General features: G+C 38.3%; 1 long non-coding RNA gene across 1 annotated transcript in view; it reads right to left on the bottom strand.

Moving 5' to 3' along the window:
• The window catches only part of LOC122812576, a 105087-nt gene that overhangs the window by 77275 nt on the left and 7058 nt on the right, over nt 1-20754 (bottom strand). Inside the window, exon 2 of the long non-coding RNA XR_006366543.1 lies at nt 18342-18504. This is a non-coding gene — a long non-coding RNA (uncharacterized LOC122812576). The remainder of the gene's footprint in view (nt 1-18341; nt 18505-20754) is intronic.

The raw sequence follows: 20754 nt of genomic DNA, 5'->3' as shown, positions 1-20754 counted from the left end.
GACTCTCATCATGATGGTTTGGCACCCAGGGCAGCGTATTTAATTAAAGTCCCAGTTTTTGTGGTTTTAAGCATAGCTCTGCCCCTTTTTTTTGGTCATACCCCTTCCCATTGGCACCACCCATTCAACTGTCTCCTGCAGCCCCCTTTGATTTGAAGTCACCAGCCACCACTGCAAATGTCCTGATATTTTAGGAGACAAATGTTTTCAAACTTCCATTTTAATACTGCAGAAAACTATGTTACCATATTTGGAAAAAAAATAACATGATAAGGAGCAAGAGAAACAATAAAAATCTGTAAAAGTGAGTCTTTATTTTGGTTAAAAAATAATACATAAATATAAACAAATGATTCAACTGACCGAGGGATGGTTTATCTTACAAAAAAATGCATCTTAGTAGAAAACATTCACTTTGGGCAACCCAAAAGGCCCAGATCTCTATCACTATAGTTACCGTTAGACTGAGATTTACATATATTGCCATAATTAATAATACAAACATATAAAAAGTGTTGCATTGGTGTATGAGCTTGAAACACACACAAAAATAAATTAATGTAAATGAAAACAATATGTCAGAAATGAGGGTTATGTAATGGGGCATCAGTAATTATCTATAAATAATATAGTTGTCATTGTAATTAGGGACAGTTTTAAAATATGAATCATTAGATAAAGAAAGTAGATGATGTAAGCATACTCTACAAAAAGCCTTTCCTAAACCTTAAGTATAAAGTGTGCATGGATCCTTGTTGTTGAATTCAGCTCCTTTGATGTCAAACTCATTGATTAGTGTTTTTCCATAGGAAATTATTGCCAATGCAGTTTCTAAAGTGTACATTAGCAATGATTCCCTTTGTTTTTTTTTTATTTCTCTTTTTTTTTCAGGGTTTGTATAGTGACAAAGTTGGCACGTTTAAGTTTAGGAGGTATGGAGAGTGCAGGGTTTTCCCCCCTCTAAAAATGTTTACCTTCATTTTTTTTTTTTTTTTTGCTGGGTTAAGTTCCTGATGGGTTGAATAATTTAATTGAGACCTTATTGAGTTGAACTTCAGGTTACCACAGAAGCCTTCAATAATATGCAACAAAATAATCTTAAAATTATAGTACAGATAAGTAATAGGAGACACACACTGTAGCTTACACATAAGTTATCCAGGCAGCCACCTGAGGCATTATTTGGCCAAATGCACTTCTTTGATTTGTTTCTATTTGTTTATTTATTTTAGCAGATAAAAATAAAAAAATGCTGCAACTATAGTGCCCCTCTTTAAAATGCCAACATTTAAGAGCATTCAGTTCAGTCCTTCTCAAAATCGATACAACAAATCAGGATTTACTGTATAGATCAAAGAAGGGATTCAGCTGAAATTCCAGAAATGTTGAACATCAGTCTGAATAGTATTGCCACACTGAGGACTGAAAAAGTAGTCAAAAAAGATTGGCTGGGATTCAAAGAGTTTTCCCTGTACTCATGGAAATGTAGTTCTAAGACCTGCTTTACTGCACTGAGGAAAGACCTCATTATTAGCTAATTTGTATGTCTCTGAATCTCATTATGCCATTGCTAGTGCTTATAAGAACTTTCCTGTAGTAATCATCACTGGTATCACATTGGCAAAGGCACCTCCATTATTAACTCTCGCACTCGCATTCAAAAAACACACACACGCACGGACACACACATACACACACACGCGTATATGCGTGCGCACACACACATACACACACAGACACACACACACACACACACACACACACACACACACACACACACACACACACACACACACACACACACACACACACTTCCATACCTCTCAACTGATTCTGATTTTACCGAACATCCTGATTTTACTTATTATATGTGCCACATCCTAGTAATCATGGAGAATTACAGTCAGACAGTAATGTCATACATTAGAGTTTAACTTATCAAGTGACTTAGAATTACATTTAAAAAGTTTCCCTGGTCTGTAATATTTCCCCCAGTAATACATACTTTGCTCATTAGTTTGACAGGTATTGCCACCGCCTTTCCCCAACACACACACACACACACACACACACACACACACACACACACACACACACACACACACACACACACACACTTCAAACATTCATACACACACAGACAGAAACTCACCACTCATGAAACACCTCTCTCACCTCTTTGCACTCACAGACGCACTCACCCACTCATCTACACACACACGTGTACAAACACACACACACACACACACACACACACACACACACACACACACACACACACACACACACACACACACACACACACCTACTCCAACTATTCCTAATTAACCCACCCACTATGACCACCTAGGTAGACACATAAGGAAACAGAGACACACACACACACACACACATATACACACACACACACACACACACACACACACACACACACACACACACACACACACACACACACACACACACACACACACACCACACACACATGCACACACATGCACACTCACCTGAGACCACTCATACCTTTGCAGGTATGTACACATACTGCAACACACATACATACGCATTCAAACAACCACACCACTAGCTCTGTACTAAATTTCCTATAATTTACCTGCAACATGATTTGTCCTATTGAACATGATGGGTAACCATGGCATTCTAGCCATGTTAATTAACATGCTGTCTGTGCTAATTTATGTGCCCAAGAGATTCTGTGAATCACTTAGGTACATAAATGCCTTCCAAAAAGCATTTTTGAGTCCTTGGCTAATTGGCATAAGCCACCCCCCTGGACTGCCTCATTAGCATTTGGAATGGCTGTGGAGACAGCCTACTCCCATTATTCTGACAACCATGTAGACTCACTGAGGTGGGCCTGTCTATGAATTGGAAAGTGCTACTAACTGTGGTTTTCTGGTTCTGTTAGGGCTTACTGCTGGTATTAGCTTTTTCTGAATCCAAGTCATGGTCTGATGAGTAGCAAGTAAGTTGACTTTTTTCCTGGCAGGCAGCCAAGTATTATGGGCACTGGACAGCTCAGTATCTCTCACTTGTTCTCTCTCTCTCTCTCTCTCTCTCTCTCAAATGTCCTTTATTTGCCTCATTGTTTTGTCCTGACCCTCATAAAATATTTTTGATTTTCTGGTAAATCACTGAGGATTACAGTCAGTCAGTAATGCCAAACATTAGAATTTTAGATTTTTTATTCTTTATAAAATGCATGTTGATGCCAAACGTACTATTCCATTAACTTTTTAAATAAAAGCAATTTTTCAAAACTGCCCTAATGTTTTTATAGGTTTTATTAGCTTTCTCTTTCAACAGTTGCATGAGGTGCAGTCCTCATGCATGGACCTAGTAAAGCTGCTCTGGTGCCCCCATTATATCTAAGTTACACTTTCAAACTTTGTGCATCTCATTGCCAATAGTTATACAGTGGTGGGCAACCTAGAAGCAGATAATTACAATTCCTGTTTATAAAGGAGTGCCATCCCTTGTCAGTGATGTAACTTTCATATATTGCTTCTGAAAATATTCTAATTGATTATTATACTTTCTATCATTTATTTATTTTATTTTGCTTTTGTTACTGGGTTTAGTCAAGAGCACCTTTTCAGTGGAAACCCAGGGAAAAATATTTCAAATATTTTTAAACAGACATTTGGTAATATACATGAATAGTCATTAACTAATATACATTAATAATTAGAGATACGTTTGCTAATTAGATTATATTCATGCAAAACGAGAGGCAACTATTATAGTATAAAATAATAAAGGGAAAGATACAGGTGCAGGAAACAATATGAAGGAACGAGTTCAAAATGAAAACAGTGAACATAATACATACAATGGGTATTATAATAGCAGAAAGAGAACTAATAGTTATTTTTAGGAGGAAGGAATCAGAAATGGATGGGGGAATACAGAGAGGAATACAAGAAACAAAACAACAGAAACTGGGAGTACCAACCTTACAACAGGGGATGGACGAATGTGAACAAAGAAGGACACTCATGGAACAGGAGATAATTCAACACAATGAGGTTAAATACAGTATGGGAGATTTTAATATATTTAATTACACAAAATACAAACTTGAGAAAGAGCACTTTTTGTTATTTGCTAGGGGAATGAAATATGTACCGAATAAGAAATTTGATTTAGTAGATAGCAAGCATAGGTGAATTTAAATTATTTCTGCATAATCTAAATTTAGAGCTTTATTTTCAGAATGGGAAGGAGGTACAAAAGAACAATGAATTAAAAAAGAAAAGTAACTTCACGCCTCCAGTGCTTAATACCTTAGCAGCTTATGGGAAGGTAGTAACAGATGAGTTATATAAGTATCAGGAGATAAATACAAAACTATGGATGAAATATAATCTTAGTAAAAGGGAACATCAAATTTTAAGTGAATTATGTAGCAATAATATTATACGCATAATGAAACCTGACAAGGGTGGGGGTATCGTCTTGTATGATACCAGTGACTATATTAATAAAATGTATGACATTTTGCATAATTCAGGGAAGTATGAAGCATCTTCGATCAATCAAATTAACATAGCCCATCGATGTATTGACTCTTATTTAGAAGAATTTTTATTGGATAACAAAATAGATATAGAAGTTTACAAATTTTTATGGGTTGCATTTCTTCTTTTAGCCACTATTGTGAGAATATCTAAAGAACATAAAAATTTGGATGACCCCTCTTTTCGTCCTATAATATCTGGTAGTAAGGCCAAAACTTTCCCATTTGGTATGGTTATTGACAGATGGTTGAAACCGATATATGAAAAAGTCCCACATATAGTTAAAGATTCTTGGGACTTTCTTAGTCAATTAAAACCTCATCTGTGGAAGGACAACTTAATATATTTAACCATTGATGTGGTGGATCTGTTTTCATGTATACCTAAGGAAGATAGTATGACAAGATTTAGTAGTAGTATACAAAGACACACACAGTTTGAATGGGATAAAGTGAGTTTACTTATGGAATTTCTGAGCTTAGTTTTGGATAACAACTATATATACTATGAAGAAGAATATTATAGGCAAACTGGGGGGGGGGGGGTAGCTATGGAGGCTGCTTGTGGAAAAGTTAGCACTGAACCTATCTGCCAGGATGTTGGCAATATCATTTGGGTCTGTATATTTAGTGCCATTGCGCTGTAACTCAGAGCAGATCTGAGTGTTGCCATTGAGATTCTTGACTTAGCTATAGAATGCTTTGTAGTTGTCTTTAGAATCAGTGGTGATTGCGGTGGTGCTGCTGCTGTAGCATTGTCACCTCACAGTAAGACATTGTCTTGTTCGATTCTCAGCTAGGAGTCGTCTGTGTGGAGACATGCGTGAATGGGCACACCTTCGTTGAAGGTTGTACATCAGGGCCAGCAACTTGGCACATAAAAATCTACTGCCAATCATTAGCATACCAGAGTTCTGCTGTGGCGACACCTAACCGGGAAAAGCCGAAAGACACAAAAAAAATAGCTTTGGAGGATTTTATCAGGGATTGCAGCTTCTTACTGAGGCTGACCAGGGAGCTCCTCCACTCATGGGATTTTACTCTCTTTTGCAACAGTTTCTTCCTTCTGTTGTACAGTTTGTTTATGGCAGGGGACCACCAGATTAGCTTCCTTTTTTGGAGGATAGCATCTTGGTTCTGTTTGGGATAGCACGATCCATGCAGTCGTGTAAGTGCTTATAAAATGCAATTGTGTAGGATTCAGTAGTCATAACTGTATTGTCCATCTGCATGGGTGTCATGAAGTTCACCACTTGAAGTTGGCTTTGGAGAAATTTTTTACCATGGTTTCCTTAATGGGGGATGGGGGCTGGATGTGGATATCTAGGGTGATTAACTTATGGTCGGATCGGACCAATGAGACGTTGACTTCAGGTGTGGAACACAGGTCACTCATTGGTAATGACTAGATCTAGGATATTGTTGCCCCTGGTGGGGGTATGGATAAGTTGATCCAGGGCATTGGAGTTTATGAATTCCAGAAAGTGATGAACTAAGGAGTTGGTACATGAGTAGTTTTCCCAGTTAATGGTGGGGTAGTTGAAATCGCCCATTATTAGGGTGTCTGGTTCAACACTAATATTTTCCAGTACATCAAGAAAAGAGGAGTGGGAATCCTGGGGCATGGTGGGGGATCTGTAGCAAGCTACAATTTGGATTTCAGTTTTGCCCAGAGTTAGTTACACTTGGATAATCTCGGATGCATTATGCTGAGCAACTAGCCTGGAGGTGTGGATATCCTTAATGAATATGGACACACCTCTGCCTTTGGTGTTCCGGTCTAGGTTACATGGCCAAAAAGTGTGGTATGAGTTATAGCCTGGTAGTGCAGGGATGCTCTCTGGATCCTTGAACCAGGTCTCAGTCACTGTACAGATATCGATGTTCTCCATTTTAAGGAGTGCCTTGAGTGAGTGCATTTTGAGATTTAGACTTGTAGCATTGAGTAGCATCACCCTCATTTTTTGCTTGCCTGTTCCTGTTACAATGGTGAATTTGTCATTTGAACCTTGCCTAATAAAGACACTATAGGGGTGGCAAGAACCTTAGCCAGTATTCGGAATCCTAGGGGTGACAGGTGCAGGCCATCTCTGGCGAAGTGTCGTGGTCTGTCGACCATGTCATCCCAGGCAGACAGATACTGGATCCCTTTAGAATGACACCAGAAGCTTAGCCAATTGTTGAAGTCAATCATTTTGTCCTTGTACTGCGGTATCATTCTGGGTGATGGCAGAATGTTACCCAGGGCTAGGGTCATACCTACCTGGGCTACAAGATCGGAGAGCTCTTCCATGTCTCTTTTCATGTAGGCCAGGGAGGTACATCTCAGGTCATTCACACCAACATGGACAAAGACAGAGTCATACTTGTACTTGTTGTGGAGTGACCTGAGTGCATGGGTTATGTGGTGGATCCTGGCACCCGACAGGCAGCTGACAGTAACTTTATCCTTGTTTAGTCTGGTGAGTGGGACATCAGTGTGCCTGACTATAGAGTCACCTATGACTAGTGTGTTGGGTACGTTGTTTTGCCTTATTGGCTGTGGCTGAGTGGCACACTGAGTCTGTGGGCTATGTGTCATTTGGGTTGTGTTGGGGGGGTGGAGGTTGCTTGTATTTCTGCTTTGGAGGTCACTGTTGCTTGAGAAGATTATTATTGAGAGCCTCCGAGAATGTTTTTGTGATTCTATGTGTGGATTTTGGTGGTGTAGATTTAGTGAGACTATGTGATGAGTGTGGTGTGGTGCAAGTGTTTACCTACTCCTCTTGACTGTCAAGTTCAGTCTTGGTTGGAGAGATCTTTACCTCCAGTTTGGCTAGATGAGTGCATCTCTCAGAGGTTGTAGTGTTGGGTGGTAGGAGGATAGGGTTGTCTGTGTACATGAGGCAATTTCTACATTGCCCCAAAATGCCCAGATTCATCAGATAGACAGGAGAGAACACTGGAAGCTGACCCTTGGACATGCCTAAATAAAAAAACTATTTTCCTCTAGATAAGTGAGGAAAGTGAGTACAAGACCTGTTTTTCTCTAAGCAAGTGAGGAAAGTAAGTACCAAAACTGTTTTCCTCTAGGTAATGAGGAAGGTTGAGTGCTGTAGTAATCAGTAGGTTATTTAGTGCTTACAAGTTCTGAACAAGTGCCGAGCATGAATAAGCAAATTCAAGTGCTAAAAATTAAGAATCTGTTTCTGGATTAAACTAGTTACAGGAAAGGGGGGGAAACAAGCTGAAATGTGGGCTTTTAAAGTGCCTTCTTTTCTGTGCTATGAGTAGCAGAAACAGATGGTTTTCCTGATCCAACAGGAAATAGTCTGTTTGGAGAGTGCCTTGCCCAGGGCTCTGGGGTGGAAGGAAACAAAGGGTTGATTTGATTTTCTGATGGACTTGGTTTTGTCCAGGTAAAATCTTAATTGCCTGTGAACATCCAGGGAGTGAATGGACTGATTTAGTGATAGCTCATTGACCACTTTGGGCATGAAGGAGGGATTGGTATTTAGGGTCACCCTGTCTTTAAGGAAGATAGTGTAAGGAGGGCCATGCCATGAGTACCTGTAACTCTGAGACCCTTCTTGCTGAAGTGAGGGCTACCAGCAAAACTGTTTTCCATGTGCACATTTGCAGGGCTGCAGAAGTGGCTGGTACAAATGGAGTCAGTGTAAGCTTCTCCAGGCCATAATTTAGGTCCCAGGGTGGTGGGGTATGCTTTCTGTGTGGTCTTATGTGCAAGAGTAAGGGAGGTTCCAGGGGTAGGCAGGCAGAGATAGGAGAGAGGTGCACTTTCACTGAAGTGTATGACAGATCTGCTTTAATTAGCTCACATACATAAGTTAAGATGCGGTAGTGGTGATGCGGTAGCATTGTCGCCTCACAGCAAGACGTTGTCGCAATCGATTCTCAGCTAGAGCGTCTTCTGTGTGGAGGCATGTGTGAATGGACGTACCTTCGTTGAAGGTTGTGCATCAGGGCTGGTAACTCGGTATGTAAAAATCCACTACCAAACATTAGCGGACCGGAGTTCCACTGTGGCAACCCCTAACCGGGATAAGCCGAAAGAAACAACAACAACAACATAAGTTAAGACTAAAGGGACATCCACTTGAAGGGGGTCCTTATGTCTTTGGAGACACCATTTAGAGAATCTGTCCCATTTAGAAATGTATGATCTCCTTGTGTTAGGTTTTCTGGCCTCCTGCAGGATAGAAAGCACATCCTCTGTGTAGTGGTGTCTGAAGGGTACTAGAAGTTTATCACCCAGAGAGTTAGGTTCAGCATCTCTAGGTGTGGATGGATGAGAGTTCCCTTCTGTTGCGTGAGTAGGGCCATCTTGTGAGGTAACTTGTGGTGATTGTCCTTGGCGAGGGATTGTAGAAAGGGGAACCAATGCTGACTTGGCCAGTAGGGTGACATGTCTCGCCTGATCTTCAGGAAGACTTTCTGAATGAGAGGGAAGGGAGGAAAGGCATACAGAAACCGTCCCTTCCATGAGATGGTGGAGGTGTCCACTCTCCAAGCTAAGGGAGAGTGGTGTTTGGTACAGAATATTGTCAGCTGTCTGTGCTGGGGGTGGCAAACAGAACTATATGTGGTGTGCCCCATCGGTGGACAATGTCTAGGAAAACTTCCCGTTGTAACATCCACTCATGATGCAGAGAGAATGATCTGCTTAGAGCATCTGCCTGAAGGTTGTCCCGGGAAGGGATGTATGTTTCCTGTAGGGATAAGTTGTTCTGTGAGGCTATTTCCCAAATTTGCATTGACAGCCTGCATAGGAGGTAGGACCTGCCCCCCCCCCCTTTTGTTGATGTACCACATGACAGTGGTGTCTGTGAAGATTAACAGAGGGCCTGGCTGAAGGACAGGGAGAAAAGCCTTGAGGGCTAAATGAACCACTGTCATTTCCCTGACATCGATATGCTTCTTCAAGAAGGATGCCTGCCAAGGTGCTTTAACCTTGAGTTCCATCATGGTAGCTCCCCAGCCCAGATTTGATGCATCTGTGTGCAAATGTTGAGCTGGTGTGGGGGGTAGGAGAGGTAGTCCTGGACTCCTTTGAACCTGTTGTATCCACCACCTTAGATCTGTTTGTAGACAAGGAAGGTAGGGTATTTGGAAGTTTAGAGGATGGCTGTGCTGGGACCATAAGTTCTTTAAATACCACTGTAGACCCAGGAGATGCATAAACTGTCTTGCTGACAGCTAGTGTTTCTGGATGAGGTCTTGGAAATCGTTTGTCAGGGAGACTACTTTGTTTTGGGGTAAAAATGACCTCATTAGGTCTGTCTGAATCCTGCACACCAGGAAGACCTTATCTTATTCTGGTGATAGGGATGACTTGGGGAGGTTCAGAGTGAAACCTAGTCTCTGAAGTAGGGACATAGAGAACTGGAGATGATTTTTGAGGGTTTCTTCTTTTTCTGCAAGAATTAAAATATTGTATAGGTAGGGATAGATCTATATGCCTTTGGTCCTGTAGAAGGCTAGGGCGGGAGCCAGGCATTTGGTGAAAACCCTTGGTGCAGTGGACAAACCAAAGTGCAAGGCAGTAAATTGAAAATGAGAGTAAGGGCCAGCAAAGCGTAAGTATTTCTTGTGGTTTGGGTGTATGGGGATGTGGAGGTAAACCTCCTTCAGGTTCAAAGTGGCCATAAATGCTTTGGGTGGTAATAGTGGAAGCAGGGTCTGTAGGGACAGGATTCTGAAAGAGGGGACTTTTAGAAAAAGATTTAGAATGTATAAGTCCAGGACTGGTCTCCATGGTCCATCCTTTTTTGGAACTAGGAAAAGTCTGGAGTGAAAACCTTTTCTTTCTCGTCCTAATGGGATGGGTTCTATGGTGACTTGTACCCGTAGATCCTGGATAATGTGGGGAATTAGGTGAAGCTGATTTTTGGGTGGGAAAGGAATGCCCTGTATTGTGTGGGTCTTTCCTGCCAGGATAGGAAATATCCTTTTTCCACTATTGCCAGCACCCAGTGGTCTGTGGTGATTTCTTTCCAAAGGGGCAGACGGTGAGAGACAGGAAGACAGGGCCAGGTGGGCAAGGTAGTCATGCATTGTTGCCATTATTTCCATCCTGAAAGGACTGTCTTTGGGCTGGTTGAGAAGAGGTAGTCCTTGAAGAAGGTTGCCTCCTTGTCCCTTTCCTATGTCTGCTAGAGGAAGGGATGATCATAGAAGGGGCCTTTGTGACATAGGATGTCTTAGCAGGATCATTTCTATAGTACTTAGGTATGTGGAGACCAGCAGGTGTTTAATATCCTTCAGTTCTTTGCTCTTCTCCTGTAGATTTTTAAATAGCTCTACAGACTGTTTACCAAACAGAAGGTTATGATCAAAAGGAGCATCTAGGATTTTGGACATAAAATCTTCTGGCAGTGGTTGGAGCCTAAGCCAGGAGTATCTTCGCAGAACTGATGCAGTTGCATCTGATCTAGCAGAGGCCTCTGCTGCATCATAACTGCAGCTGATGGAGTGCCTGACCACCAGGGATGCCAGGGACAGCTTAGATGCTACTTCAGTTTTGTTAGGAGAGTCAGGCAGGGGGTTCAGAAGTGTAGAGTCTTGGGATACCAAGTCCAAGGTATATTTTACCATATGTGTTTGGTAGTTAATTGCTCTGCAGGCCAGGGTGGAGGAAGTGTAAGTCTTCTTTCTCAGCCTATCCATAATTTTACTGTCTTTATCTGAAGGTAAAAGAGACGAAGAAGGGAGTAATCTAGACTGTGTATCTGGGGTCACAGCTATAACAGCAGGGTCCTCCAAGGGGGTTTTACTAGGAATTTGTCATCATCAGGCACTTTATAGAAATGGTCTGGTCTCTTGGGGGCAGGTAACTGAGAGGGTTCTTAGAGCAAGAAACAAATGCATCAAGGTATGCAGGTATCACTGGAAGAATGGCTGATGGGGATGGCGATTCAACCTGCAACAACTCAAAGTATCTTTTTTGAGTTTCGGTCCTTTGGGAAGTATCCCATTTGAAGTATTCTTTCATCTTAGTGATGGTTTCACCAAATGTTATGTCCTCTGGAGGGGAATCGCCTTCAACAGAATCCTCATTTGGAGAATAATATTCCAGGGGATGTTCGTATATAATGATGTCTTAAATTCAAAAGCCTGCAAAAAGAAAGAATATCATTGTCAAAATTATCCTCTGAAACAAAAAAAAAAACAGGAATAAAAGAAAGTCCTTTATTAAGTATTTCAATATGCGTTGGTGATAAAGTATGAGAAGAAATATTAAGCACATTATAGTTGTTTACTTCTGGACAAACATGTGCAACGGGTCCTCCATATCGTGTATTCCGCTTGTGTTTTCTTTCCCCCCTCCTTTGTATAGCCTTGATGTATCATCATTATATATGAATATCCCCCATTGGGCCGGTATTGAGGCTTTGAAATACTGGTTGGATTTTTCTGAATTATATCCACCGAGTTTCAATACCTTTTTACTTGGGTTGACTGAACATGTCCTGACGAAAAATGTTTTTCTTGTATCATGACACTATTTATTTACAGATCAGAGGAACAGCTATGGGGGCTTCTTTTGCCCCTGTATATGCTGATCTATTTATCTTATTTAGAACAACAATTAATTTACGATTCAAACCATAACATTTTTCTGCAGGACATGGACATATGGAGGCATTATTTGGATGATTGCTGGTTGGTTTGGAGGTCGGATTCTATGTATCTTCAGGAGTTTGTTAATTATCTTAATGAAAACAAGTGGGGAATTCATTTCACAGTCAACTACAGTAAAGATGAAATTATTTTCTTGGACGTGTTGGTTGCCAAGAATCCTGATAACACCCTTAAAACTGTAGTTCATCGGAAATTCCCCCCAGTATAACTCCTATCTGCATGCCACCAGCTATCATCCACCTCACATATGCCGTAACATACCTAAGTCTCAGTATATGAGGGTAAAACGCATCTGTTCAGATGATTATTCTTATCTGACATATCAGGATGATCTTACTACAAGGTTCTTTTAAAGGGGCTACAAATTGGGGCAGATTTTGTCTGTTAGGAATTCGGTTGACTCTATACAGCGGGAACAATTGCTGAATTATAATAAGGTTGATTCCAATAATAATTCGGTATTATGTCTGATCACTACTTATAGTCGAAATACTTCTAGACTTATTAACAGTGCTCAACGCAATTGGAATATTCTCCTGGCTGATGAGCGATTGTCTACTTTTATTGGTCATAAGTGTCAATTCTCCTTTAGGAAAGGTAGGAACCTTGGTGCCCTTTTCAATCATTACAAGAAGGGGCATTATCCCTTGGGGGAAAATATTCAGAGAACATTATTAGGTGATCGTCTTAATGGTTGCTTCCCTTGTGGCCACTGTGTATACTGTGTTAAGGTCAATAAAACTAAGTGTTCAGCAGCCGTAATACCAGTATGGTTTATAACATCTCTGTTTTTGTTAACTGCCAGTCTGATTGGGTTATTTACCTAGTTACATGTGGCTGTTCTGCATTTTACACGGGGCAGTCATCTAGGCCTGTTAAGTTCAGGATTGCAGAACATTTATCTGATATTAGGCAACAATGAGCCAATAATGCTTTATATAAACATACACTGAAACATTTTAATGCTAATTTTAAGTTCACTATCATTGATAAAATTCAAGGCAACTGAACAAGGGTTTCTGGTTGGCATGACATGCTTAATAAGTTGGAGAAAAGATAGATTATTAATTTGGGTGGCTTGTTTCCCCCTGGTCTCAATGAGCATCTGTAGTTGTTCCAATTGGTTCTAATGATGATTGATATGAGTTTCCTTTATAAGGCAGGAAGTTTTTTGGTTCCTTTTTTCTTCTTTTTTTTCACTGATGAAGGCTTGATATTAGAGCCAAAACCGGTTTGGATTGTGGACTGTTGACTTTTTGCCTTTTTATGTGCTTTATGGCATAATAAAGGGATATAATTTTTGTTAGTACACCACTGTCTGCTGGTCATCGTTTTTTTTCATATTGTTAACAATAACCACATTTTCTTTTCATCTTCAGATTTGCTGGTCCATACATGATCACTCAAGGGAAAGACTGACATAAATACATTAAATAAATAAGCGTGCAGGGTAGTGATCTGAGTCACCCTTTTTGAACTACTGTGCTACTGAGCAAATTACGTTGTACTCTAACTTTGTATGTTCTGAATATCCGTCAACTCTGGATCCAGTTATATGCATATGAATTTATATTCATGTTCTCTAAAACTTCTAGAATAGGGATTATATGATAAAATCAAAAGCTTTTGGGAAATCCAGAGATATAATACATGTGGGTACAATTTAATCCAATGAGTAAATCATAATTTTATAAAAATTCAATAATGATTATACAAGCTGTGCTAGTATACAAGGTTGGTTAAGGTTACAGCCTAGATGTAAATATGCTGACAATATTGTAAGCAATACCATCTTGAAGCTATTTTCTGTATTGTAAGTAAATCTAATGGACCTTTAGTATCTACTGCTTTCCTTCACACATCAGAGACATAGCTGTTTAACAAAGACTTTTCAAATAAACAAGCAAGGTATACACAGATAAAGCTTTTTGGTCTTGTTTATAAGGAAACCATCAGGTTTTACCAGATTACAATCAGAATCTGGTCTAATTCTGTTTAGTGTCTGGGATATCATTTCTTCTAACATCAATGGGCATAAATGCTAATCAGGCATTACAAAAAGTGATGCCATGTTGTCTATTATCTTCTCAAAGGAAAATGTTTTCTTTGAAATCAAGACTTTTGGAATAAGCATACAATGCAAAAGGGAAAGGAAAACAGGAGAAACAGCAATATATTCTAGCTGTTCTAGCTTGAGGAGTACTGCTGAAATATTTATTTCTGTATTTCTGTACCTGACATCTAGGCCTGTTACACACACACATACACAACACACACACACACACACACACACACACACACACACACACACACACACACACACACACACACACACACACACAGTAAACAAGTAGGCAAGAGTGCAAGTAGAATAGCTAAACATTTTTAATGATTAAAGGAAATATTTTTTTAAATGAAAGGGTGGTGAATCAGTAGAATATCTTTCCTGTCCTTTACCTTTAATAGAATGTACTTAAAATAAAGACTTTAAGAAAGTATGGGATAAGGAAAATAAATTACCAAGATGGAATGAGTAAAATATGGACAGAGACTGCAGGCAATTATTTAGGTTCAGGTTAGCAATTATATGTAAGTATTTACACATGTTGTGTCTTTCGGCTTTTCCCGGTTTGGGGTCGCCACAGCGGAACTCCGGTCCACTAATGATTGGCAGTAGATTATTATGTGCCGAGTTGCCAGCTCTGACGCACAACCTTCAACAAAGGTACACCCATTCACGCATGTCTCCACACAGAAGACGCTTTAGCTGAGAATTGAACAGGACAACGTCTTACCGTGAGGCGACTACGCTACTGCAGCACCACCACCGCAGAATATGTAAGTATTTACACATAATTCTTGGATTTCTGTTCCTGCATTTGATTCACTTAATGCATTAGTTGCTTGACATCTCATATGCACTAATGATTAGTTTCCCATTTCCTGCTAATTTCTTCAAGGCAGATCTCCTGTTTTGTGATCTGAAACTGATGAAAATACTTTTCATTTCCCATGTAATCATGATGCCCTCAGCTGAGCATAACGTCACCCAAGACACAATAAGTTCAACATGTGTCTATGTTCTACTAGAACTTCCTTGAATTAGACTTGTAAATAATGTATTTTCAATTACAAAAGTAATGATTACATTGTCAACTGTTACCACAGATGTTGGCATGTTTAATTGATTAGTTATTCCACTTGTTTCCTATTAGAATAAAGCAAACCATATTAAAATGGTTGTTAGAATACAGATGAAAAATGAAGAAATCTTGTTGTAGCTACATCTCAATAGGATGATTTTAAATATTCGAATACTGATATTACTGAAACAAACAGTTAAATATTGGATTGAAATACCTGTGGGGAAAAAAAGTATATTAAAAGAAATGGCAGTGTCCCAGAGAGCTAGCCAGTGCTGTCTAAGTGTGATTTCTATATATAGGATGGTGATATTGCTGTTTCTCCTTTCCCTTTTTACATGTTATGGTTATTCTAGAGTTCTTAGATTTCAGAGAAAGTGTTTGCCTTAGAGAAGACTATAGGAAACACGGATAGCAATAAAAGTGCAACTTTGAATGTCTCCTCATTAACTCATGAAAATGGGTTACTAAACTATATTTACTAACCCAATTATAAGTTATAGAGTACGTACTTCAGATCACAATGCTATTCTGTTTAATATCAACTCAACTAAATGTTAGCATCAATAAATCCATATAACAAAATCAATATTACTACTTAAAAAAAATCTGTCACACACTCCAAGTACCTGTAAGATTTCATAGGCTGTGGTTAGGAAGCTTTTCATTGCATATAAATGCCTGCATTGGAAAATGCTGCTACATTTAAAAAAAAATCAAATTCCTTGAGCAAGAAATTACTATTTTGGTAAGATAACCTTAAAACATTTTACAGGAAGAAAAGAAAACTATGCAATTTATAAAAGTCACAGTATAGGTAGAATAAATAAAAGGTTAAATAATATCACAAAGAAAGTTAAGAGAGCTATAATTGTACCTAAGGCTGTAGATGAAGGCTTACTAGCCAATGACACAAATAATAAAAACCTTGTTTTTAAACATGTTAACACACAAAAAGATGATGTTCGAACTATCGATTTGTTTTTGCAGAATAGCACTTGGGCATACAACGCAAACAACTATGGCTTTGGAATATAATAGTTTTGTATTAATTTCTAGTTTATTTTGTAATCTTGATGGTGAATCAATAAATATAGCAATCAATATTGATATAATATGTCCACTTACTGAGTCACATGAAATCAGATTTTTATAAAGATTGCAAAAAGAACCGGCAGCATGAGGAAAACTGTATAAGTGGGTTATTTGTGCAAAGATTTAAAGATATAATCAATACCCCTTTGTGTTTTATGTTTAATATTTTTTTAAACAAAATATGTCCCCTCAGTCTGCAAATGTTATACAGTAGTCTTATTTAAAAGAAAGGTGACCGTTGTGCACTTCATAATTATAGGCCAATAATAACTCTTGTTTTATCATTGATAGATGGTTTGAAGAAGTTCATCTTAAGTAAACAAATACAACACTACAACTGTAATAAGAGCTCATAACATGGTTTCATCAAGGGGTACTTTACTATGATTAATTTAATTGAATTTTATGGCACAGTTAGCCTGGCTAATAATCACAGTTTAACTGCTATTATGAAATATTTGGATTTAGCCAAGTCTTGACACCCTTCCAAGCATGGAAATATCAGTGCACAAATATATTAATCCACAAATAATCAAATGGATTTAACAGTGGCTAACAGACAGTGGTCAAAGGACTGCTGTCCTAGGTGTCTGCCATGTAAAAGACTTAGAATGTATGGTGCATTGCAAGGGTACATTCTGGGCTGAGTTTTATTCAGTTTGGAATTTTTATCTTTTATCTTACACCTGCAAACATGGTATACAAAGCATGTATATGTCTGCAAGTTAGATACTATTGTCTCATCAGCTCTAGACACTGATAAATTAAACAAACTTTAGTATGAGATGGGTGAATACTCAACATAATTTGATGTCAAAGTCAGTATTCCAAAATGCAAGTATGTAATCTGTGTAAAAATCAGTGATCAACACTAAAGTTAAATCCTAGAACAAGTGGATGGTTGTTGGTCATTATTATCACAAATGCCTGACTTTTCAAATATGTATCAAGAAACATTAAATCTAGGACTATGAAACAAGTAGGGTTACTTCTAAAAATTATGGCTGTACGTGACCCAGTTAACCTTGCACAGTTCTTCAAGACATATATTCGACCAATATTACATGATAATTCTGTTGCACTTCTATCTCACTTTATTAATCTATTAGAGTATGTGTAAAGAAAATTTGTAAAAAAGATTTCAACAGTATCCCATTCATCATATTGCAAAAGGCTGCAAGTAATTGGGCTAACAGCATTGCATATAGAATTTTTAGAAGTAAACTTTGTCTTGCCTTTAGGGTCTATAATTTTAAAATATTTCAATCACTAATGGGTATAGAACTACAGGTCTTAGACCAAGAACTATGACATAATTACTCTTAATATGTAAAAAACAATAAATCATACAAAGCAAAGGGGCTCATATTACATAGCAGTAGGATATGTTTAGGCTTTATAAAAGACTGGTGGCTACTATCAAGTTATTTGAGAATATAGATCCGTTTAAATGCATGTTAGATAACAGGGGTCTATATTAAAAACTCAAAAACCCTTTTGAGTGAATATGACAACAGCGACACATATGGCCCGAACTGCAAATACACCGAACCCCCTAAACCGCGAGATTTAAAATCTCGAATCATCATAGTCGGCTAACCCCCCCGCCCGCTACAGACTACCTACCCAAACATAATAAATAAACCACATACATACACTAACCAAACCCTACTTCTAACCCTACACTAAACATTACATATATAACTATCTATGCACTTACCTTAACCCACACTCTAACCCTAAGGTGTGTAACTATCGCACACTTACCCTATGGAGATATACCCAAACAAAACAAATAATCCACACACATGCACTTAAAACCCTACTTCTAACCCTACACTAAACCTTACATACATTATCTATCTATGCACTTACCTTAACCCGCACCTTAACCCTAAGGTCCGTAACTATCACACACTTACCTTACGGAGCTATACCACAGATGGGCCAACCATGACAAATTGACATTTCAAATTTCGCAGTTTTGGACGTTTTCCGTTTCTGTAGTTTGCGCAATATGTGTCTCTCTTTTCCGATTCACTCAAACGGATCTTCGGGCTTCTAATATTGACCCAGATAACAGTACTGCAGTACAAAATACAGACACCATTTTCAAGCATTAGATGATCTTTGAGTATGAACACTGCAAACATGAACATGTATGAAGATATAGATTGTAAACATGAACATGTATGAACATATAGATCATAAACATGAATATGTACGAAGATATAGATTTGTAGAGGCGAATGACAGAAAAGGATTACTAAACATCACTGTCATTTTACTGTAGATGATTAAGGAACATGAACTGCTAACAGACTTTATCCTGTATAGTCTTCACCCTTCACTCTCAACCTGCCCACAAGAAGACACTTGTTCAGGTGTACTTGGTAACCCATATATATGTAAAACCCTCTGTACCTTTATTCTTTGACAAATCCTTTAAAATGTATGTTTTAGCTTTCTGTGTTTTAGACAAAACTGTCTGACATTTGACTGTGTGCTTCATGTCTTTATAATTATTTGCTTCAAACATACGGCACTGACACTTACATAATCAGATGGATTCAAAACTGGCTTCAGGGGAGAAGACAGAGAAGGACTATATAGGGTCAGCTTTCTGAATGGAGCTCTGTGTGCAATGGGATCCCATAAGTCTTGGTACAGAACCTCATTTTATTTAATATTAAATTATCATCTCTTCTTTGTTGTAAACATTGAGTGCCCCAAGTAAACATATGACAAAGAAATTAGATCAATCATCGCCAACCAGAAATAAAGTGTCACTAAATGCATACTTGGAGGTTATGACATCATTGCAGCATGGCCTCTTTCTCAATACAGAGAAGTGGAAAGTGTTAAACTTCGGACCCTGTAGGGTGGATACTCCTGTTTTAATAGCTAGAGATAATCTATATCAGGCCAGTAGTCAAGTATAATGCCATGATCAATGAACACAGTGGATTGAGTTCTGTCAGCAGGAAAATGTGATATCATGAGTGCCTTAAACGTTTAGGTATATCTTCAATTACTTATAGAACCATCAGGGGTTGCATATGTTTAGGGTACAAAGACATAATTTATTCAGTTTTAAGAACCACCTTGGGATTGGAATTATATGAAAATATGAGGATGTTTAGGAAAAACAAATGTTATCAAAACTTCCAAGAGGAACAGGTTCATTTCCATCTCTAAAGCCACTTGATGCTATAGGCTTCTATTGATTTTTTGCTGTTCCTAATTCTACTATTAACAAATAGTTTGGACATGTGGGTTGGTCCTGTGGTTTTCTCACCAACAGTTTTGGAATCTGTTTCTAAGGTGGCCTTTAGACCAAAAAACAGCTATTTCCCCAAAGCTTTAAAACACATGGCGAGATGAAGTAGCCAATTAACATACCTCTGACAGGTCTAAATGGATAGGAGTGGACAGACTATCACATATCTACCTATCTCTCCCTCTCTCTTTATATATATATATATATATATATATATATATATATATATATATATATATATATATGTGTGTGTGTGTGTGTGTGTGTGTGTGTATGTGTGTGTGTGTGTGTATAGATATATATATATATATATATATATATATATATATATATATATATATATATATATTTATATATTTGTATATTTGTATATATATATATATATATATATATATATATATATATATATATATATAGATATATAGATATATGGGTCTACTGCTCTACATCGAAAATACACTTCTTCAAAATAGAGCAGTAGACCCTACACTTCAGCAAAAGTCCACTTAAACAAAAGTGCACTTTCGCTGAAGTCTAGTTCCCCAGGCTACCCAAAAAAAAAAAAAAAAAAAAAAAAACACTAAAACAAGTTTTTGCAGAGGGGCAAGCCCCCTTGCACCACCCACACCCCCACTACTTAAATATACCAACTCCGAGATCACACTACAGCAGGGAAAAGGGAATATTCCCATTCCACGCTGTAGTCTGACTGCCGAAGTGAATGTTCGAAGTCTCACTACTTCAAACAAGTGGACTCGGTGAGGTGGGGTTCGAAGTAATAAAACTTTGAACATATTGACAGATCTCATATATATATATATATATATATATATATATATATATATATATTAATGAGTCGACTTCTAAATTTCAAACTTTCAAAACCTTGAATTTCTTATGGTTGTAACCATAAGCTCAAACTTTGAAACTTTGAAATTTAAATAAAAGAAATAAAAGTAATAAAATCTTTTTTTTTTACATATTTGCAGGGAGGCAACCCCCCCTGAATCCGCACACCCCCTGCAAATTAAATATACCAACTCTGAGATTGCGCT

Source organism: Protopterus annectens, chromosome 1.part1 (assembly GCF_019279795.1).
Source record: "Protopterus annectens isolate FY-2018-M chromosome 1.part1, PAN1.0, whole genome shotgun sequence".
Lineage (NCBI taxonomy): Eukaryota > Metazoa > Chordata > Ceratodontiformes > Protopteridae > Protopterus > Protopterus annectens.
Note: the sequence above shows the minus strand (reverse complement) of the source record. Positions and strands in the feature narration are given on the sequence as shown.